The 24,291-nt window shown below is 44.5% G+C and overlaps 1 long non-coding RNA gene across 1 annotated transcript in view; it reads right to left on the reverse strand.

The window, feature by feature from the left end:
• Positions 1-209: 209 nt before the first annotated feature.
• Positions 210-24,291, reverse strand: part of LOC117811385 — a 39,829-nt gene continuing 15,747 nt past the window's right edge. The window contains exon 3 of the long non-coding RNA XR_004630992.1: positions 210-585. This is a non-coding gene — a long non-coding RNA (uncharacterized LOC117811385). The remainder of the gene's footprint in view (positions 586-24,291) is intronic.

A 24,291-nucleotide genomic window follows, 5' to 3' on the forward strand; every position in this document is an offset into this window, starting at 1 on the left:
GAGTGTTATTATAATCTAATATTTGTCCCCTTTAAGTGAAATAACATTGTGAAGTGTAGCATTAAACATCTAAATATTTAAAGCATTAAATAACCTCTACTTGGTCTTACTCATATAAGACTTATATTCCATAATAAGTGTTCACAAATATACATTTGCACATTATGTGTTGATCAAGGTCAAAATAAATAAACACACACACACAAACATAGTGAAGGTAAAACAGCTCCAGACATTTATTGATTTATTTCTACACATCACACAGAAGCATCAAATCCATCCTGTATCAGTCACCATGGAAATGTCATCATCAGCTCCAGGTAAACACACAGTATTAGGACAACAACAACAACCCCAACAACAAACACAGGGGTGGCCTTCAGCGTGGAGCCGCGTCCCCTCACCTGCCCTCCCCTTCTGTTCATATTAGTTCAGCCTGAAAACTTAAGAGGAGGAAAAATGCCGAGGGCCTTCTTCGGAGTTTTCTGCAGCGCACTTAAATCTACCTCTGTCACTTTACCTCTCACTTTTACTCCACTGAGATAATGTCTTCACCGCCTCCAGGGATGATCTGCAGGATGAACCCTGCAGATGAAAGAGAGCACTGTGTCGACAGGTGAAAGAAGAGAAGAGCAAACACGACCTGGCGGGGAGGTTTTTAGTGATGGCAGCTAAACAAAAGCCCCGCGGCGTCCGCGAACATCCCTCCCTCCTCCTCCTCTGGTGGTGTGTGTCGGCCCGGCATGCTGGAGCTCCGTCTGCATCTGTGCTCCTGTGCAGATGAGCTCCACTTTAGCTGCAGGCGGAGCAGGAGCAGGGTGTGTCTGTTTACCTTGGAGGCAGGTGGTGGAGGAGAAGGAGGAGGGGAGGGGGAGCAGGTGGAGCTGTGCCAGGTAGACGTGACACCGCTGCTGATGAAATGTAGTAAAGTCAGTCAGACAAAGACCGGCCACGTGGGCTAACACCGTCCAGAGCTGCTCTTATTAAGCTCTGTATGTATCTGTGGGTCTGTCTCAGGAAGTCAAACATCAGGTGAGGAGTCTGCAGAACCTCCAACCTTAAAATCTCAAGTGATAGAGGAAATATCCTCTGAAGAAATAATTATGATAATTACTCTTCATTTTTTAAATCTATTTTGGAATTCCTTGACAGTACTGCTGTTTCCCCTCTGCATGTTGACACTGTGGTAAAAACATTAGAATGGAACGGAACAGGATGGAACACATCAAAGCAGAATAGAACGGAATGGAACACATCAAAGAAGAATAGAACGGGACGGAATGGAACACATCAAAGCAGAATGGAACGGGACGGAATGGAACACATCAAAGCAGAATAGAATAGAAGGGAACACATCAAAGCAGAATGGAACGGGACGGAATGGAACACATCAAAGCAGAATAGAATAGAAGGGAACACATCAAAGCAGAATAGAACGGGACGGAATGGAACACATCAAAGCAGAATAGAATAGAAGGGAACACATCAAAGCAGAATAGAACGGGACGGAATGGAACACATCAAAGCAGAATAGAACGGGACGGAATGGAACACATCAAAGCAGAATAGAACGGAATGGAACACATCAAAGCAGAATAGAATAGAATGGAACACATCAAAGCAGAATAGAATAGAATGGAACACATCAAAGCAGAATAGAACGGGACGGAATGGAACACATCAAAGCAGAATAGAATTGAATGCTTCAATGCCTGAGACAGCCTGATCACACACACGTCTTATTAAATCAATCCTCAGAAAGTAGTCCGTCAACCCCCCTTCATTCAGTCTGACTCTTGAGGTGAACTTCTTGCAGTTTGAGATAGATAATATTTACTTTTAATTACATTATCTAGTTTTTAGGGCAGTGATATCAGGCCATTTACATAAAACATTTAAAAACAATTATGCAAAAAGCAGATCACAGAGGTCACTTGTCACTTTTGCAAAAAAAAAACCCTCAGATAAAATAAATTTTTTGTTTGAAACAGCTAACATTACAAAAAAAACAGCAAAATATTGTAAAAGTCTGATAAAAATGAGTCATCAAAGCTTGAGATGAGACGGACTGAGTTGCTAAATGTTGCTAGTGATGGATCGTGGTGAAATATTTGAGGAATATATTCTTAATAAGACATCTGACATAAACACGTCACAGACATGTTAAATCATCTCCTCTAATTTCACCTGAAACAACAAAGAAGCTCACTCAACGTGTTCAAAAACTCTCCATCAGAGCATATTCAGGCAGTTTGCTAACGTGCTTTATCTACAGTGACGTGCAGTTTGTTTAGAGCATGATGCAACCGGGTGAAACCTGTAATAACACACCCATGGACGGAGTAATGATGTGTTCTTTAGTTTCAGTTTGAAGCTTTATTTGTTTTTCCTGCAGCCAGTTGAGAGTAATGCTGCTTCAGCACGGCGTAAACAGCCCACAGCGCCTCGCTCTTAAACACAGTCCTCCTCCACAAACTGATCTCACCGCGGGGCTTTGGCTCCACGTCCCAGCAGCCCTCGGGCCCGCATGACAACGGGAGGCCTGTTTTTCCACGCAACATAGCAACACCGCCCTGAGCTAACTCTGACCACTGACAGTCAAAACACATTATTGGCTCAGGTGACGGGAGATGTACACTAAGCAGCACCGAGACTCCAGGGAGGGAGGCAGGGAGTGTTCACACCCACTGCTGAGCTCACATGATGTCATCTGAGGAGAGGAGGGTTTATACCTCTCATTCGCTTTGATAAACAACAATTATTATTATATCAGCTCAGAGTGTAAATCCTGACAGGTGGACTTACCTACAAAGAGATGCACGTGTCAGCGAGGTGTGAGCCCACAGACACAGGTTTTAGAGTTTTTCCAAAACCTGTTTCCGGTCTGGATTTCAGTGTGGGAAGAGTTCTGGTTTCTATTTGTTGTGCATTTGTAGTTTCAGTAGTATTTACCAATCAGGTATCAGCATGATTTACTGTCTGCAGGAAAACAGTCTGTATGGAGAGCAACAGCAGGAGGAACACAATCCATGGTGGTTAATCTGAGGAGGGTTTCTTCCTCTCAATAAACAGATATCTGCATGAAGAGCAGCTAACAATCTGTTCTACATCAAACATTTACACTAGGACACAAATCTGCTTGATGCTGTGTCACTAAAGACAAGCAGCGTTTAGATTTCCTGACTTCCCTGAACGCAGCATCAGAAATGATGGATCCCACCTCCATTCAACAAACAAACATTGTAGACGTAGTTTTCTTCTCCTCTTGAGGACAGACCTGACAAAGCTTTTTACTTTCAGCTACAACTAACCTGTAATTACAGATTCTGATTCAGAGACATGTTGAATCTGGATCTCAGGGGTCTGGGTTTTAGTCTGAGAAAGGGTTCTGGTCTCTGTCTGTAGTCTGAGTAGTATCCACCAATCAGGTGTCAGCAGGAGAAACAGTCTGTATGGAGAGCAACAGCAGGTGTTCTAGAATTCTGACATCAAAATGGAACATTCTGTGAAGAAGGTCAGAGCTAAAAAACAAACATCAGTGTCTCTAATCCTCTTTCATAGACCTCCATTCAACAAACAAACATTGTAGACGTAGTTTTCTTCTCCTCTTGAGGACAGACCTGACAAAGCTTGACTTTTGACTTTTGACTAATCTGCATCATGATGTTGTTATTTCAGCAAACTGAAGACCCGTTAATTACAAGAACATCACAAGAACATCAGTTCCTGTTTCAGGTTCATACCGCTGAAGGAAGCCAGAGTGAAGCCTCTGTGGAACTGTTTACAGTGAAACTGAGACTCACCACAAACAGATAAATGGGCCTTCGGTTTCTCTGCAGACATTTTAATCCACTTTAGATCTGAGCACAGTTCCTTTTTCGCTGCTATGACTTTATCTGGTCCTCACTGGTGTTGATTATAACAACCTGATGAACCAGTCGGCTCAAGTTTTGAAGCATCAGTCTGAAGAAGACACATAGTATGATCTCTAACTGGTTCTTTCAGGTTCTGTTGAGCCAGCTAACAGACACTGAAGAAAGTCCGGTGATGCTGGACTCAATTGGTAGAACTCCCCTCAGGGCCGCCGAGAGAGCAGCAGACGTTTGAATCTCATATTTCAAAGCCTCAGAGACCTCTCGGTCCTCGTCTACTGTAAGTCTGATTCATCCTGACGTCTCTGCAAGGTTACAGACTCGGGTAAACAAATCTACAGCCTCTTACGCCGAGGAGTTATCCAGCCGATCTATAGCCGCGGGAAGATGGAGTTGTTCTTTTTCATTATCACTGCAGGGGTTTGAGTCATTGCAGAAGACTTCCGGCCCACCGCGGAGCTAATGCAGCGAGCAGCATAAGTCACCCACAGACAGAAGAGACAGCAGGATCAGTAAGTCACCATCATGTCCTTACACTTCCTTCAGCTGAGTGTTGTTTGTCCTCAAAGACAATGTGCTGCTGTTTATACGCCCTCATACATATCAATTACTTTACGACTCGGGTAGTGTCGTCCTCAAGGTGCCTCAAATTAGGTTTCAATGTCAGCTTACAATGACGAAAATAACAGAGCTCTCACCTCCAGGCGGTTCAGCTCCTTTCACACATGCACTCCTGGAGATTTACAGACTTTGTTCTGCAGGGCTGACGATGATAACGAGGACATTTGTCTTCCAGACTTTATTTGGACTTTTACCAGACGGCCTTCTTGTAACATTTCTGCAGGAAGTCAGGATGTGTGAGCCTCCACGTTGAGCTGAATTTCTCTGCCTGATTCTCTTCCCTGCTCGCCCCTGTTGTCTGCTTTGTTTTTGTGCTTCAGACACAGAAAAGTTCAAATTCCTGAAAACATTACGGCCTGAAACCATCCAGAAAATGTCAGAAGTTCATGTGCGAAAGCAGCTGCTGACTGAAACTGAAACCCCTCCTTCTAAACAACACTGAAATCCAGGCTTACACAAGCAACGTGTTCCTCTTGCATCAGCACACATACTTCTTTCCACATAACGTTGAGCTGTCAGCAGCTCTGGTGTTTATGAGGGAGAGAAGGAGGGAAGTGAAACCTCTCTGTGCCTCTTTGTTGCTCAGGCACGCTGGAGGATTGGATTCCTGAAAACTCGGACGGCTGAAGATGGCGTCACCCTGGTCGTGATTCAGAGACGAGCAGTGTGCCCTGAGTGAACTTCCTGTTTCACTCTGAACACAGATATAGGGTTTCTCCAGAGCGACCACATGCAGGAAGTGACTCACACTTATTCACCAGTCGTCTGCAGGCCCCAGAGTGACAGGCCGTGGAGGGGGCCAAATTAGCTTCTGAAACTTTAATCTCCTGCAACTCAATTATTTAATATCTGAGCCTCCCACTTCAAAGGAATACCTCAGCTGCCTCCTCCCGCGCCGACCGTGATGGAGGCTTTCATTCCCTGTCTCCTGGAGGACTCACCCGTTTCATATCTCTGCCCTGCGGTTTGAATGAAATCTTACAGTGCTCCCTGAAATCGCAGATATACTGCACTAATAAACCGCAGTGCATTGAGAGCCGAGGCGGCGGCTGCGGCGGGTGAAATTACAGCGTTAAACTTTAGTTTTGTCACCGTGCACTTACACTTCCTAATTCTGGATTCCCCCTCCAATTTGAAAACAATCATTTGCAGCTGCGGAGTGTAATCTCCTCAGACTCCAAAAGGCAAGAGAGGAAGCAATTACTGTGATTTGGAATGCAGCGTGAATACAAACCCTAATGGAAATATGCAAAACAAGCTTATGTAATAAATAGGAAATGGATTTGAATGCAGACTGAGGAATAAATACTCTGGACGGTTTGTTTGTGAGCCACGTTCTCTGTACAATACCAAATGTCCTCTGAATATAAATGATGTCCTTGTTTACAGCAGGATTCTTCATGGAGATGAGGTCATGGAAATGAAAAAGCCAGCAAAGGTAAAGAACAGAAATAACCTTGAGACGAGGGTCATAAATTATTGCAGAATTGGCCTTGATTTTTGTCTCACGCAGACGGAGCACGTTCGCAGCCCTGTTGCTATTGGCTCGGTGGAAAAGTGGATCGGAGGAGTGGAAAGTTAATCCGTGAGACCTCCCCAGCCCGAGAGGAGAGAGAGGAGGGGGGCGGTGTGTGTCTCTGTGGAATCACACACATGCATAAATATCCTGCTGCAGTGACACACACACACATTTACAGCCAGACGGATGACACACACACACACACACACACACACAGACCTGCAGAGATATAAAAACACTGAACTTAGTTGACGTTTGGCGGTGCATGATTCACGATGCTGTGCTCAGACTTTTTAAAGAACTTAAAGGTCTGCAACCGACTTTATGTTCACGCTTCAGAGATAAGACGCCATCATTAAAGCTTCCTTACGTGTCCTTTATGTTAACATGGACAATGCATCCATTAGAGGGCGCCACTCAGAGTCAAAAGATGCATGAAACAAATGCTGCAACAGTGGAGGAGGTATCGAGTATGCATCTTTTCAGCGATGAGTTGAAAAGAATCTCAGATACGACAAATCCTAAACTTCCAGATCTTTAATTTTCCAAACCGTTCTTCTTCATCGTGTTTTGCTGGTCTGGCTTGAACTGTTTACCACGCTGCTCGACACTGCCCTCATGATTTCCACCAAGGTTTCATTTACTTTAACTCTTCCTGTCCCATTAAAGTTACTAACCATAGACCTTTCTGGAGTCCCTGAGCTCCCTTGTCCCGTAGGTTCCTCTGGATCTCTGCTGCTGTGGACGTGCCAGACTCCAGCTGCTAAAACTACTACTATTCGTCTCCCCACTATCATCTCTCTCTCTCTCTTCATCTCCCTCTATCCCTCTCTCCAACACGGTCTCAGCAGATGTGTGTCTAACATGAGTCTGGTCCTGCTGGAGGTTTCTGCCTGTTAAAGGAAGTTTGTCCTTGCCACTGTAACTTGCTAAATGCTGCAAAGTGCTCTGCTCATGGTGGATTAAGATGAGATCAGACTGAGTCCTGTCTGTAAGATGGGACTCGATCTGATCCGGTCTTGATGTTGAACATAGAGTACAGTCTAGACCTGCTCTGTTTGGAAAGAGTCTGAGGAGAACAAAGGTGGTAGTGGGTGGATTTGTTACCTTGTTCTTGGAGCTAAGCTAGCTAAGCAGTCTTTATATACTGACACTCTCTTTTCAATAATTCGTTATCTGCATGCAGTAAGTTATATTTGGTGGTATGGCTCTGTTCTGGGAGCTCCCTGCCCTTCCAGGAGCCTACGGCGGGGAGAGCACACCTCCCCTCTCTTCCATGTGCATACAGGAAAAGCCAAGAAGGGGAGAGCATCAGCAAAGCATCATAATCTCAGCTGCAGTCACATGAAAAGAAAGAAAGAGGATCTATCCGCAGGTGTTTGATCTACGTGATTTTGGATGTCATATTAAAGTGTTGCATAACTTTGCTCTAAACCTCTGTGTTCCTTTAACGGAGGAATAAAACCCTTAAGTTTCCTTTTAGAACATTTTTATGAGAGGACATAAAAAAAGAGTCTCGCCTGCAACATAACAACCGTCTTTCAAAATGGTAAACAGGAACAAGCATGGCTGCCAGCATCACATCATATCTGGCAGCGTCCACACGGAACAGATGGCTTTTCAGGCAGACTACATTAAATGCACCTAATGAGCCAGCGCATGCATGATCTCATGCTAGCCTACTTCCATTCTTAATCTCCCTCCATCAGGCACGTGTGTGCGGGTGCGAGCGATCTGTCCCGTCTGTGTGTGTGTGTGTGTGTGTGTGTGTGTGTGTGTGTGTGTGTGTGTGTGTGTGTGTGTGTGTGTGTGCACTAACTTGTCGGCTGAATGCATACAAATGCAGATGTGTCTGTGCGGGCGCAGGATGCAGGATATTCAGTGAAAAGCTTTTTCCGAGTGGAATGACTCTATCAGGGGAACAATGGGTATTCTGAGCCCAGCAGTGTGACAAAGGTTCACACTGACACGCTTTCCTAAATTAGGCTGTTCAGGCACAGGAGGGAAGTGAGCCCTGCTCCTATTCTTCTCCTCCACTCCAAGGTCATTGTGCAGACGGGAAAAGGCTGCACAGACATCTGACATGACAAGCTCTCTAAAGTGGGTTAAGGGTACTCTGCTTACAAATGTGGAAGCTGCAGAGGAACGCTGTTTGAAGAGAGCAGCACAGAAGAGAGATAGGTGATGAGTTTAAACTTTCAGGGGTGACATAAAGATGGACGACACATCTCCCTCCTACATGTAAGTGAAGCCAAAACCATGCGTACCATGTGCTGTGTGTGGGTTTGAAGCAGACGCTCACGGTTAAGGCTGATTTATACTTCTGCGTCGCCCCTACGCAGCAGGGGCGGACATGAGCATCTCATACTTGTGTGTTGATGTGTCCGTGTCGTGCAGCAATTCTCCTCCTAAACTCTTGAGGGCAGTGTGGTCTCTCTGATAGCCGGTCGCCTGCTTCCGGCCCCGCTACGATCTCTGTTTACTTTTCCTCAGAGATTCAGAGCGTGTTCTGTTAACCTACAGCTGATACATGTTGCTGTTTATCATACAGACATGATTACATGAAGAATAGAGAGGAGGAGAGGAAATACACGGCCGATGTCCGAGATCCTGGAAGTGCTGTAAATGCGGGAAAGACAATGCCGCCAGGCTTGCGGTCCGCGTCGGCTCTATGGGTAGTTACAATTTGGAGGAGGTGCACGTCAGCTACGTACCTATGCCTCTGCGTAGGTACAAGAGCTACGCAGACCCCCGGCGTAGGCTACAAAGTCGATTCGATGCAGAAGTACAAATCAGCCTTTAGGGTTTGTTATGTTTCCTCTCACCGTTCCTCTACTCTGATAATCCGGTGCACACGGCGCTGCTCAACACATCTATCAATCATGTTTCAGAGATAAGACGCCATCATTTAAGCTTCCTTAAGTGTCCTTTATGTTAGCTTGGATGTTAAACAATGCATCCACTAGAGGGCGCCACTCAGAGGCAAAAGCTGCACGGAACAAAGGTAGGTTTTGATCATGCATCTGTTCAGAGATGACGCAAAAAGTCTCTCTGGGAAAACCGATATGGTAAATCCTAAACTTCCAGATTTTAAATTTTCCAAACTGTTCTTCTTCGTCGTGTTTTGCTGATTTGGTTTGAACCACACTGCTCCACACTGCCCCCATGTTTTCCGATGGTACTGCAGCGTCTTGTTAGCCTCCAGAAAACGTGCGTAACTAAAGACAGACCGAACTCAGAGACTCATGAGACGGCCAGCTCATCCAGTAATAAGAGATCGACTCATATCATCGACGACACGTCTCAGTTTAAATCTCCGACAGCTGGAGTAAAGTGACTTCAACTTTTCACCCGGGACCTTCAGCATGGGAAAACCACGACCCGGGCTGATGTCATTATGAGATAACCTGCTTCACATCCGACCCTGCGTTCCTGCTCTGCACGCCCTTCCCTCTCTCGTAAACACGGCCCCGCTCATGAGGATGTTGCAACTCTGCAGCGTGGATCTGCAGATGTGAACAGAGAGGCCCTTTGAAGGAGCGGGGCCCTCCTTGATTCCACCGCCTCCCCTCCCCGAACCCAAACTCCCACCGCACACGCCTGCTTCCAGGAAACCAGCTGTTGGACTGTGGAGAAGGGAGGAGGTGATATTCTATATCAGGGCTCTGAATCACAGCTCCATGCTCTGTATTTTTCCTTCGGTGGTTTGGCTGCCTGGCTGGCTGGGCTGCATGAGGAGGAATGTGTTATGGAGCTGCCCCGAGCGCTCAGGGACTGACTGGGAGACCGGGACAGGGGGTTGCTGGGTTATTACGTGGCCTCGGGGGTGCTTATTTAAACCAAAGTCCTGTCTGGACTTTTGCACTGAAACACTGTTATTGTACTGCAGCTGCATGAGACACAAAGGCAGAGCGCTGGAGAGAGGGAGGAGGAAGAGGAGTGTTTTCATGGGAGGGGGAGAGGACGAGGTCTGGACAATGTCATCGCTCCTTCCCAGGAAACAGCACAAACAATCAGTAAAACAGAGGAGGGGTGCAGCGCGGGGACGACACGTCATTAGAGGTTGCATGATGGGAAATGAATCTGGGGACAGAATGAACCCACTCTGCAAACTGCAGCTGCAGGATGTTAAAAACAAACACTGCAGGTTTGACTGAGTGTGCATATTAAGGTGTGACACACTTTCTGACAAGCATCCGGTTGGGGGAGATTTATCACTCCGCTGCAGAACAAAGAGCAGCAGCTTTGCAATCATTTAAATGGAAGGAGACAGATCTGTTTAAGGGATGGAAAATGGCACGTCATGCAAGACTGGAAGCCACAAGCATCAGCGCGGAACCTGAGCCGGGGATTCGTGCAAAGTAAGAGGAAAAGTCAGAGTCTGGCGCGCGCTGTGGAATGGCGGAAATCCTGGTCTGATTGTGCAGCGGTGTTTGCTTGTGCTCAGACAGCTCGGAGGAAAGGAATGTGTGGCCTACATTCCCTCCTGAGCCCCCGCCTCTGCTTCTCCAACACCAACACTCACTGTCAGCACGGCCGGGCTTTAAGAGGCCGCATACTGAAAACAATAAAGGACGGAAACATTCGAAGCACACGCTCCTGATTTACAGACATTTTCCAGGGACTGGGGTTTTTTAAAAAAAAACACATGACACGGTTTGCTCTGCAGGTTTCAAAACACAGCTACGCAGGAGGCAGGAAGGGGTTAAGTCTGCTGCAGGGAGGAAAAAGAGAGGGGTGGAGGTATGGGGAGACGGAGGAAGGAGTGGGGGAGGGGAGTGAGTGTGTAAGGGGGGAGGGTGGGGATCAGCGCTGCATTCAGATGAAATTAAATGGAGGCTAAAGTGCTGACTCATTGCGTTCAGGCCCTTTATTACCTGCTCCGTCACCCCGGCTTTACGGGGAGGGCTGCCAGAGGAAGGCTGGGGGAGGGAGGGAGGGAGGGAAGGGAGGCTCCCTCATTTACAGGAATCCTTCTGGAGGCAATAACACTGCAGTCAGGCAGCCAACCCTGCGGCTCACCTGCACTCTGCCAAAGTACCTTTAGGACAAAAACACACACAAACACACCAACACCCCCTCCTCCTCCTCCTCCTCCTCCTTTCTGACTAAACAGGAGGAAGCCTGCTTTTGCTGCTAATGAGACATCAAGGGGAGCAGGGGATCCTGGTCTGGGGGGCCGTGGTGTTGTGTTTGCTTTCTGTGCTTCCCTGTAAGAGTGGTTCAGCACAAACATCGTGCCGGGAGAGCATTATTTTTGTACATCTAAGATTTTTTGTGATCAATTATTTATGGTTTATGTGAGAAAGGGGAAGCATTACGATTTCCCAGACCGGCCCTCTCTCTCTCTGTCCTCTAACCCCTGAATAAACAGCCGGGGTTAGAGGATACTGACGGGAACACCACACACAAAGTAAACCCCCAACAACAACAACAACAGACGAAGACGTGTTACAGAAGAAAACAAGTCCCAACAAAAACAATGGGCCACATTTTAACCCAGAAATAGGATAATTCCTAAAAACATGCAACGTTATAATTAAAGGACAAAGAACTTCATCATGCATCTGCAGAAATAGCCAAAAGTATACATTAAAATATGCACAAATTTCCCCCCTCACAAACCAACCTGAAGCTTTATGCATGAACGAAAACTGCCAAAAACTGCACCCGACTTTACCCAGACCGTCTCCAACCAGCCCCTGAGCAACATCTCTGCAGAAGTCAGGGCGAACTAACGTGAGAATGTGAGCAGGAAATATTCAGGAGTACTTCTTTATATCATGTGATTCATTCAAACCGGGAAGAGAGACATGCATCAATACAAATATGCAAGTTTGAAGTCGAAGAATCGTCTGCGTACACACGTAGCATTCATATAAATGTGAAACTGTCACCATAGAGTAGGTCTTTGTTGTTTCGTCCACCATCATGATGCTTCTGATGTCACGTCCCCCCTCCTCCTGGGACTCTTCCCCAACCAAACAAGCCCCAAGTCCAACAGAACAAGCAATTTGGGAAAATTTGGGGGCGGGGCTTTTGAGATATTGGGACTGCATATATGAAAATTGCTTCTGATGACGACGATGCATATTTTCAATTGTGAGGTGATGTAAATGTTCTAAAGCTCAAGCTATGCAATATCTCAGCACATCATCTTTGCAGCTAACAAGCTAACAAGAAGCACCTTTCACTTTGGTCTTTCTCCGGAGGTGACGTGTCGTAAAGTCAGAGAAGACTTTGACTTTATTTAGTTGTAATCTTTGAGGATGGAGAATAATTGTGTGTCAGCAAACGTGCGGCTCCACCTCGCTCACATCCTGTTATAACACTGTAAGAAGTGTGAGCCTTCACTGTGCCACCATGAGCATCGCAGCTAATGCTCACCACGCGAGGTGATGTCGTTGTTAGCGGTGTGAAAACAGAGGTAGGCTGGGTGACATGAAACACATCTTTACAATGTTTAAAGTCTGCTCTTGTTGTTGAGCAGTCATCTTATGAGTGGTTACACAATGGGCATGATGTATGGCTGCGGGCATCCTGGCGCTCTCTCCCTGGCAGGGGAAAGCGCTTATTGCTGCTGATCAGACGAAATGGACTCCAGCTCTGTGTCAGGCTCCAGTTTGTCTCAAATGGTCTGGGCAATCAGAGCATACAGCCAATAAATGGATGCATTCTCCGTGTCCTGGCTCAGCTTCTCCTTCTCCCTCATTACTCTCATTACTCTGCAGCTTGTGGGTTATCTAATGCTCTCCCCATGGCTTACGGTTTGGCTGGGGATTAGACTCATTTTTCCAAGGGCATTTTATAAACAACCCTGTGTGCCTCCCGTTCCCGTGGGCTGGGCCGACGCAGCAGCAGAATTTACGACCTCGGAGGCCTTGTGGCCTCTCTCCTATTGCAATACATTATTCAAATTCATTCTCTCTCTCTCTCGCAGAGAGCGGAGGGCAATTATTTGAATATCCGCAGGAGTGCAGCTGGAGTGCCACGGCTCGTCTTCGGCGGCAAAGACGCTGAAATTGCCTCACTCCCGCGGATCAAGGTTGTCGCCGATGAAACACAATAATTTATGACACGGTTTGATATTTCAGTGAAGTCATTGATTCCCTGGTGTTGGACCTTGGCGAGGACAGCTTTAGAATTATTTTTTTTTTTACAGCACTAATTGGACGCTTGGCCGGCTGCACATGCTGTAAAATGGATTTTCTCCTGAATCAACAGAAACAGCTTCAGATATTCAGCATCGCTCCCTCACACTAAAAGTTACGTTCAAGGCTTCTGTAGAAAACAGAAGCAAAACTGTGCTCTCCAAAGACTGAGGACTCACACTGCCGGGCCTCTTCCCTTAAAGTCAGCCCAACGCTGTAAACAGAAAGACTCAAAGCCTGTTTCTACGGCTGGTTTACTTTGTTCTGATTCAGATGAAAATAAAGATCTATGGTTGCATTTTATCCTCAAGTCGTTTGTGTTCACTCAACAAAGCAGGCCAAAGCAGAGGCTTTCCTTATGTCGTCACGTTACAGTCTCGTTTTTAAGTTTTAAACAAATGCATGATGGGAAGCCGGTGTTTTGGTTGAAAGAGCAACTGTTCAATCTGACGACTATCAGCAGGTTGTTGTGATTACAACAAGCAGCAACCTCCGGTCTCAAACTATGAAGCCCATGCAGAAGTGTTATAAACTGCTATACATCGAGAATCCGCTTGAGGCTGGCTGCAGAAACACAGGAAACCACATACACACCCATTCAAAGACGACGATCTTTGCAGCATTAATAAACATGTTTACAGCCTGGTTCAAAAAACAGCTTGGCTCTATGTAGCTAATCTGTCTATCGGCACACACTGTACGGGGGGTGAATTTTTTTCTAACGTGACGGTTAAGAAGATATTAAGATTACGAGTTTTTGCCCAAATAAGGACATGACTGACGTGACTCCCTGACGGGAACACATAGCTGTTGGCTAGGAGTCTCAAACCCCGCCTCTTTATGTCACACTCTGCCTGGTTGAGTTCCGCATTTCCAATATGGCTGCCGCCGTCGATTGGCTTCAAAACGGCGTTCAGGAACAGATGTGTGATGTCATGGATACTACGTCCATATTTTATACAGTCTATGGATTACAACAGCTATCAAAACATGCATCTTATCTTTTATTATAATGTCAAAATAAACTCATCACATATGTCTTTAAAGAAAAACTAAAGGTGAGAGACATGTTTGGCTAAAAGTCACCATTTGACAGGGTCACCATTAACAGCATAACACCGGCTTCAAAACCGACTTACTTGGAGCAGTAAAATCCACACAGATATACAGTGTGTGAAGCTATCAAATCTAAAATGATAAACATGCAATAACTACTCCAGTGTTGGCTTCAACAAGAGGCTTCTGTTCAGCAGAATGAAGTCCTCGTTTGGACGCCGTCCCGTTGATAATGTGTCAGGACTGAGTTACTGAAGCTGTCCCACTTCTCTCCGGTGAACAGGTGCAGCGTCCTTGTTTCTTTTTCAGCAGAGCTCCTCGGTGTCACACACCTACATCATGATGTAAGTGTTGTTCACACCACGACAACACATGCGTTTGTACCATTCACCAATTCCATTACAGAGACGGAGCGTAAGTCACACTCCATCACACACCTCCTCCTGTATGAGGTCTGAAAACTGAAGCTGAACACGGTGATATGAAGTAAAGTCAGGAGGTGTTAGAGTGTCAGCCCTCTGGAATCTGATCTCACCTTCTTAAGCCCAACGTTAGATTCTACATTTCTGTTGAATTACTAATTAAAGTGTTTGTATAACCTTTGCATACACATTCTTTTTTTATATTCAGCTCCCAATTAAAATCCTGAAAGATGCAAATTGAAGCTGGCTTTGTTGATACTGCATCCTCGACAATTTACTACCACATGAAAGGGTCAAAAACATGTTATTTAATTGAACATATCACATAACAAAGAAGGTATGAAGCAACACTAGCTTTCACTCTCATTCTGATTTCTTTTTGCTCTGTTTTTGGTCTCCACCTTCATATTTTTGGTAATTTGGAGTTACTCTAGTCACCAATCAAACCTTTGCTGCATTCAGAAGACTTTTTCTCATGTTAGGAGATTCATTTGCGATCGTTTAATTATCCTGGATCTTTTCACTTACATGACCCCCCATCCATCAAAATCTAGGCTGAAGGAACCGTGTTCTGCCCAGAGAAGGTCAAAAGGTTCTGGGTACATTTAAGGACGTGACTATAATGGATAGTTGGTCATAAAAAACTGAACTTTCAGCACTTGTTTTGTAGAATACAAAGCTAGTTTGCGGACACTTACAAGTCTGGTTCTTCTTTTTGCTCTGTTTTGGTCTCCACCAGGTCGGGGGATTTAATGCAAGGACTTTTGCCGCATTATTTACCAATGAAAACGTGTTTCAACCACAGGAAGTTACTTCAGGGACTGGGGACTTCAGGAAGTAGAAAGCCTGCTTTTGCGTTAGAACCGGGGTCCAGATTAAGTTATTAGGACTTTGGTCCACCCCCCAAAAAATACTTCTCTTTGAAGGTACAAGGTCTTTCGAGACTATGCTTGTGGTACTAACATTTCTGATAAGTCAAGTACTCTTAGCATTCAAGACTGTATAATTTAATCACAGGTCTTTACACTAATGTGGAAAAAAGGCAACGATGGGCTACAGGAACCTTTTAGTTCCTAGAAAAGTACCTACTTGCAAAAAAGGTTCAAGTTGCTTTAGTGGAAACATGGCTTTAATCAATAGTTAGTCATAATAATCAGAACTTTCTGCACTTTTTTCATGGTGTAGAAGGATAGTTTTTCCTTTTTGCTCTGTTTTGGTCTCCACCATGTCAAAATTTTTAATACTATGATATATCAAGGACCTTTCCTGCATTTAGTACCTATGAAAATGTGTTTCAAGCACAGGAACTTTCTTAAAGGACTGAGGACTTCAACATTATTGGGATTTTAGTCCACCCCCTGAAAAGTCTTTTTTCTTTTTGAATGTACGGGGGACTTTCGGGACTGTGTTTGTGGGAGTAACATTTCTTATTCAAGTACTCCAAGCATTCAAAAGTCTCTATAATTTACAGGTTTTTACACTATGGGGAAAAAACACAAAAATGGGCTTCAGGAACCTTTCAGTTCCTAGAAAAGTGCCTACCTGCACAAAAGGTTCAGGGTGCTTTTGGTGGAAACATGACTATAATCAAGAACTCTTTGAATCTGCAGCTGGTTGTACTTAAGTGAACTTATCAGCACTTCTTCTCCTCATACGAGGTTAGTCATTACTATTATATCACTGACTGTGAAAGGTCTGATTGTTACCTCCTATGTCTGTCACCTTAAACAACACCTCCACATTACACATGGGAAGCCCTGTTGGTAATGATTAATGCTCGGGGCAGCTTTAAAAGCATTGTGGACTTTATCTCAGCGGTTTATGAGAATGGGGTCACGTGAGATATCTTACAAAAACAGATTTGTCACTCGGTCCTGACACCGTGTCTACTTTCTTCTCTATTCTGCCCTTTTCCTGCCACACCTGTCTGAAGTATCAGTACACGCCGGGTCCAAAGGTCAAGTTTAATCCAGGAAGTGATATACTGTCCCGCTTTAAGTCTCTTTTATAGAGCCCTGACATTCCCTTTGTGTGTCTCTGTGTCTTTGTATGTGTTGGAAGCAGGGATAACGTTTCCAGGAGCACATCTTCCTCAAAATATCTCATGTGTCTGTATCCAGTTCTCGTCACTGATACCGTGAAAGCAAATCGCAGAGATAACAAAACCTCATTCAATCCCTGAAAGCGGGACGAGGACAGGTAAGAGCCCGTCCTCCATCTTTCCCACAAGTGCAGTTTTTATCCCCCTTTGGGTGTGCCTTTGGTGTTAACTGATGAAAAAAACCACTATGATGCAACTGCGTCTTTATTACTGACAGTACACGGTGGGAGGGTTTAGCTGCGAGTGCCTGCGGCTTGGTAAATAAATCATCTAAAGTCACTGAGGAGAAAAGCTCCAACAATAAAAGATTTTTCTCCCTGACGGGTGAGTCACCGTTCAAAGGAAAAGGAGGCCCAGATTCTCCGCCGCTGAGCATTCAGGCATCAATTTCAGCGGAGTGAAAAGCCAGCTGACAATGGAGCTAATTGATGAGGATTATCCAGCAGAAAAGGAGGAAGCCTGTGACGTGACTCATCGCGGCCATCTGTGCGGGTGTACTGTATTTTCACAACCGAGCCTTCGAGAGCAGAATAACTTCCTCTTTGGCATAAAGCCCCAAACAAACATCACCCTAACCCGAGCCAGACTGCTGCTGCCTGGATCCTACTTTCACTTGCACCTGTGCTTCAACCGCCCTCAGCGTCTGACTGAGCGAAGACAAGTACACCCACTGAGTGTGATATACTGAGGAAAGTGTGAGTCATATGAAGCATCAAAACACTTCTCTCAAAATGCTGAGACCTGAAGTCACACAGACTCTGAAATTCCCAGTGAGTCGACTGTCTGATGACGTTGATGTGTTATCAGCTAATCCAGACACAAAGACAGGGCGGCCTGCCATCAGGAGCCCTTTTTTTTAATTATGAGACAGAGTCTCGGCCCCACTTAGAGCTTCACAGGTTTACAATTATCTCAGAGCCAAGCCAGACATCTCAAGTATCAGTGACACATCAGTCAAGAGGGCTGCCTTCAAGGAGACAGCATTAAACTGCACGCACACAGCAGGAGTTTAAAATACTGACGGATTTAAAAACCTGTTTGGATCACAAACTTCAGGAGAAATCTACAGACACTCTCTTCTTATCTAAAACACGCGCTATAAGATGTGACAACACAAAACAAGACACAAATATTGTCAAAATGTTAGAATGAAAAATGGTGAAAACTGAGAGAGAGAGAGAGAGAGAGAGAGAGAGAGAGAGAGAGAGAGAGAGAGAGAGAGAGAGAGAGAGAGAGAGAGAGAGAGAGAGAGAGAGCTGCTAAATATGTGTCTGCCTGTCACAGCCTGAGGGACGCACCATCCCATGGGGTTTGATTTTGGGTGGAGGTTTTGTGAGCGCGCCGAATCGGGTGAGGACATTGAGATATGCTGTATAGGTGACACCATCGTTCATTAATGCATATAAAATATGTAATATATGGTTGATATGTATGTGATGAATATAATATGTAATGAATATGGTGTGTGATTAATGTATATATGGTGAGTGTAATGTGTTGTGAATATATATAATGTACTGTATGAATTTATGTGCTTTGGCAATAATATCTCGTTGTTCATGCCAATAAAGCAAATTTGAATTTGAATTTGAGAGAGAGAGAGCGAGCTGCTAGTGAAAGGAAAGCGGTGAAACAAGAAAATAAGACTTTATTTTCAGATAGATTCACAGTGATCACGTTCCAGAGAAGTCATAAACTGTCCATGTATCCTGCATGCTGTGTGTCTCTGCTCTGCTCTCAGTCACACCGGAGGCTCTCAACAAAACCCAGACCAAAACTTTCCTATTTTGTTTTGATTGTTTTGTTTCTTCTCACTGTTTCCCCTGATCCTTCTCTAATTATCTATTTTTTGACTGACTCAGTTATTTGTATGTGCTCTGTTGTTGTCGGTCCTCCCTCAATGTGTTTTCCGAGGATTTAAATAAATAAGATGATGATGATGATGATGATGATGATGATGATGATGAGTGTTTGCTCCGTCATGGCACCAGAGCTGGTAGGTTTCAATTCTAGACAATGTGTTTACTTCCTGCTGCGATGTTGACAGACGAGGGAACACGGAGGAAAACCACAGCAGAGCAAAAGACGGTTCAAGTGGAATTCACAGATCGACACATACTGACTTTTTGTGGAATCATTTAGACGTAGAGACAGCGATGTCTCCCAGACCCTGTTTATATTTCATCAGTTTAAAGCTGTTAGTAGACAAGAAAATATAGACAACACCACACTTCTACTGGATTACCAATATTACTAACAACTTATGACCAACTATAGATTAAAGCCATGTTTTCATTGAAACTACCCTGAACCTTTTTTGCAAACAGGTACTTTTATAGGGACGAAAAGGGGAATCGACTAAACTACAAAAGTCTCTGTAGTTTAATCACAGGTCTTTACACATTGTTGCCTTTTTTTCCACAGTTGTGTAAAGACCTGTGATTAAACTACAGTACAGAGACTTTTGAATGCTAAGAGTACTTGACTTATCAGAAATGTTAGTACGGCAAGCACAGTCCCAAACGTTCCTTTACTTTCAAGGAGAAGTGCTCTTAAAAGGGACTTTTCAGGGGGTGGACTCAAGTCCCAATAAATTAATGTGGACCCTGGTTCTCTGTATGCAAAAGCAGGCTTTCTACATCCTAGAGTCCCCAGTCCTTTGAGCAGGTTCCTGTGGCTGGAACTGGTTGTCATAGGTTCTCAATGAGGTAAAGGTCCTTGATATATCATTGCATTACAGCTGGGATTGGTCGTCAGATTTAGATACACTTTTTGTTATACTGGTCAAAATGATATTTATGTCCCGATGACAATAGACGGAGTCCTGAGGTAATGCTACATTCAAATTCATGCTAGTTTTTTTCCGTCGCTACCAACCCTGGCTTTAAACCCCTGACCTGGTGGAGACCAAAACAGAGCAAAAAGGAGAACCAGACTTGTACGTGTCCACAAACTAGCCTTATATTCTACGAAACAAGTGCTGAAAGTTCTGTTTTTCATGACGACTATCCATTATAGTCACGTCCTTAGAAGTACCCAGAACCTTTTGTCCTTCTCCCATTCCTTCAGCCTCGTTTTTAAAAAGGGGGAGAGGGGGTCATGTAAGTTAAAGATCCATGATAATGGTCGGTGCCAAAGAGTTCTTTTGTTGGGTATAGAAACAGGTAAGATATCCTTTGATTTCTAAATTCTAGTATCGAACACCTTACACATTTTTGATAGCACTGATATCAGAGGGTAAATTGTATGGACAGATACTCAAGTCTAGGTATCTGAGTTGGTATCAGGAGGGAACACATGGAACTGGAATATTTGTATTTGCGGTATTTGTCTCTCATCGGCTGTTCTGGTTCGGCCCACAAAGTTTTAGAATCCCAGAAAACAAACCATAACTTTGAGATCTAAACCCTGAAACGACCAGATAAAGCTACGAAGTCTCAAACCAGCTTCCTGTCCAGTGTGTCCCGAGGGAAAACTCCAGTGCTCTGAGTCAACACCACATCTTTATCTCTTCTTTCATGCTTTATCTTCACTTTCTGTTTTCCTTCATTCTTTCTCTGGGCAGCACATTCGATCCCCATCGTGACACAAAACCACAAGTTCTTAACGTCTGTGTCACTGCGGTGAAATCACTCAGCCTGCGAGTTTCAGAAACATAAGATCATCAGGAGCGTTAGATTAGCGTCTGAAACCAGTCTGCTGAGGATAAAACGTTCCCCCGCTAAGAGCCAGACGTGTAGTGACACAGCTGTCTCTCCTCACAGGGGGAAATTACAGTGTTCAGAGGGTGATTTTCTGATTCAGTCAAAACGAAAATACCCTTTAACTTCAAAGTGACCTTACAGGAAGAGCAGTGAAACCCTGGGGGAGGATTTCGTGTGTCTGAACACTTACAAACAAAATAACACTTTCAGATGATGCGTCTGCACAGGTGGGAGGCAAAAAGTTTGAATACTTATACTATTCTGAGGTAGTATCTGTATTTGAATATGTGTGTATTTTTCTGACCTGTTCATACTCTCACCTCCTTAATTTCAAACGTCAGTACTTTCCACCCCTTACATTTTCAAACACACTGACTTGTGTTTGAGGGAAAGTTTTAACCTTTATTTTCCATCATGACTGATCTCAGCTTAAATGACACCTCAAGAAATATCATTTATTGCACTTACAAATAACATATCATATTCAAACAACCAAGCAACACCTTACTTCACCTTTAGTTTGATTTCTATTCAGCATCACTTCACATTTCCATCCCAACACTGATTTCAAGAACATCTCTGAGTCTTCAGCTTCATTTATTTAGTCACTGTGAACCAGATCTGTTCTGTCCCTCTCATGTTAAAGTCTTCATCCAGACTAACATCAGAAGGCCAGAGTCGGCTTCAAACTTTCCTTTTTGATAAAGCTTATAGTTAGAGCTGGATCAGGCTTGGACCAGCTCTTAGTTATGCTGCTATAGGCTCAGACTGGGACACTGGGATCCTGTCTCCCTCCTCTCTCTGCCTGTCTCTTACTTTAACTCTTCCTGTCCCATTAAAGTTACTAACCACAGACCTTTCTGGAGTCCCTGAGCTCCCTTGTCTCGTAGGTTCCTCTGGATCTCTGCTGCTGCTGTGGACGTGCCAGACTCCAGCTGCTACAACTACTACTATCTGTCTCCCCACTATCATCTCTCTCTCTCTTCATCTCCCTCTATCCCTCTCTCCAACACGGTAGGTCTCAGCAGATGTGTGTCTAACATGAGTCTGGTCCTGCTGGAGGTTTCTGCCTGTTAAAGGAAGTTTGTCCTTGCCACTGTAACTTGCTAAATGCTGCAAAGTGCTCTGCTCATGGTGGATTAAGATGACTTCAGACTGAGTCCTGTCTGTTATATGGGACTGGATCTGATCCGGTCTTGATGTTGGGTCTTTGTTAATAATAGAACATAGAGTACGGTCTAGACCTGCTCTGTTTGGAAAGAGTCTGAGGAGGACATTTGTTGTGATTTGACGCTTTATAAATAAAGATTTTTTTTATCATGAACTGATTTAGCTTTGGTTCGTCTCTGATAATCTCTCTGCATCTCTTTAATACCTGTTCAATCAGCAATACACCTGTTGTTGGTGCTAAAGCTAGCTGCAGCTCTTACTGCTTCATATATCTTCAATACATTTTTGTTGCGATGGCGACCTTTCAGGCGATTTAATGAGGCCGGCTGCATAAACACACGGAAACCACAAACACACTCATTCAAAAAAGGAGACATAAACATGTTTACAGCCGGGTTCAAATAACGGATAAGGTCTGAATAGCTCATTTCTCTGTCGGCACACACTGTACAGGGTGAATTTATTATAACTTGTTATTTTTGAAGATATTAAGATCACAAGTTTTCCCAAATAAGGGCGTGGCTGACTTGATTGACAGGCGGGATTCCTATAGCTCAGGGGTTCAAACTTTTCAACCCGTGACCCCCAAAATATAGATGCCAAAGACTTAAATGTTGCTTCATACTTCATTTACTTCATACTTCAAAATGAGTTTACCTACATGCATGTGGCCGTGTTTCCTGTGCTGCTGTGAATGAACCTGCTGCTACTGATCCTTTGGTTAATTAGCTGTTAGCTAACCCTAACCCTAACTTTAGGAGACATCTGGCAACAATAAAAGGCAGAAAACTAATTAAATGTACTTATTTGCAGGGTTTTATTTTAAATGTAAGTTTTACTGTTGTCTTTATTTTTTACAATAATGGGTAAAATAAGCAAATTTAGATTACTTAAAAAACGAAAAAACCTGGAAGACATCTTGCGACCCCCTATTGGTGTCTCACGACCCCCCCAGGGGGTCCTGACCCACAAATTTGGGAACCCCTGCTATAGCTGATAGCGAGGAGGCTAAAGGCCCGCCTCTTTACCTCACACTAGCTTGACAGACGTTAGCTTGAGTTCAGTATTTCCAATATGGCGTCCACTTACAATCGGCTTCAAAACAAATGGGTGACATCACGGATGCTACGTCCATTTATTATACAGTCCATGGGTTAAACTTGAGGACTTGTTTCCTCCTCTCTGAGTTCTTGCAGCATGTTTCACACTTCGTAATCCTGCTGTCCTCTGAAACAGTGAAAACATCCACACCGGTGACGCCGTGTTTACTCTGTCGTCAGCTTGTTGTGTTCTTCTTCTCTGCACGTGATGATGGACCGCCTACTGTGTCAGCATGTGTAGGCTTGTTAATAGGTTAAATATAATAATGATAGTTTCACTCCATTGATCTTTGATTTGATGTTAGAATGATCCAAAGTATCTGAGTGTGTTTTTACCGCCTCTGTGTGTGAACGAGGGAAAGTGATGAATTAAAAAGCATTGCCCTTCCCCCCATACGTACACACCTCCCTCCCCCCCTGCTGGTTTCCTTCTGACTCATGGGGGATTACTCGTCTCATCACTTTGATCTGCTCGCCACTGCCAAAGCTATTTTCTCCACCCAGCGATCTGAACGCTGCCGTAGCCCACAGGCAGAGGAGCCTCACATTCAGGTTCATCTGCCCACTGACACCCAGACCGCTCCTACGTTACCCACGCTGCACGGCTCCTCGGTGAACACGAGGCGGAGTCCATTTTTAAGAGCCAATTTCAGTTAGCAGAGCCAAAAACGGTATCTGTATGGTTATTCGAGGATGTTGCACAACGGCGATGAATAACAGTCACTTGTAACCACAAACAGTTTGCTCCTGATGCAACAGGATCTCCCACACATGATGAGTGCAAAAAAAGGAAGGTCAAAGCTGACACACACACACACATGAGCAGAGCTGCGATGGAAAATATCTGTATTATTAGCTCTGCCGGAGGGTTGTGGAGCTGGTGGCGTGGAGGCAGAGGAGAGGAGGAAAGTATGCTGACACTTTGACACTTTTCTGTTTGAAGAAGTAGATTAAAGAGCGCAGCAGATGGCAGGGCATCAACCTCTCCCGCAGAACATTCCTCTCACCGTCGCAGCCAAGGCACAAAAATTTGATGACACTTTTTTTTTAATGACACATGAATCAAAACGAAGCGTGTGAATCATGCTGGCACTGATGTGGCGAGGAGTCTTCCCCGCTCAGCCTCATCTGGTTCATGGTGTTCCTGTTGCTGTGCTGCAGCGCCAGGTGAACTCTCAGACATCAGTCACTGTCATTCAGCTCTGCGTGCAACAAAACTAAGACAACAACGCCAACTCCTTGATGTATAAAATGTTAGGAGGTTGAATTCAAACATTATGATGATATAAAACACAAACATAACTTAAATTAGGACTAAATATCATTATTACGAATGTTGCTAAAGTGAAATGCAAGTGAGTAGCCGTGGATAAGTGAACGCCATCATTTCATGGTTCACTGCATCCACCTGTAGAGCGCTCAGTTATCTGTTCCTGCTGAGTCTCAGTTTCACTGTAAACAGTTCCACAGAGGCTTCACTCTGGCTTCCTTCAGCGGTATGAACCTGAAACAGGAACTGATGTTCTTGTGATGTTCTTGTAATTAACGGGTCTTCATAACAAAAATAACAACATC

Source organism: Notolabrus celidotus, chromosome 4 (genome assembly GCF_009762535.1).
Source record: "Notolabrus celidotus isolate fNotCel1 chromosome 4, fNotCel1.pri, whole genome shotgun sequence".
NCBI classification, from domain to species: domain Eukaryota; kingdom Metazoa; phylum Chordata; class Actinopteri; order Labriformes; family Labridae; genus Notolabrus; species Notolabrus celidotus.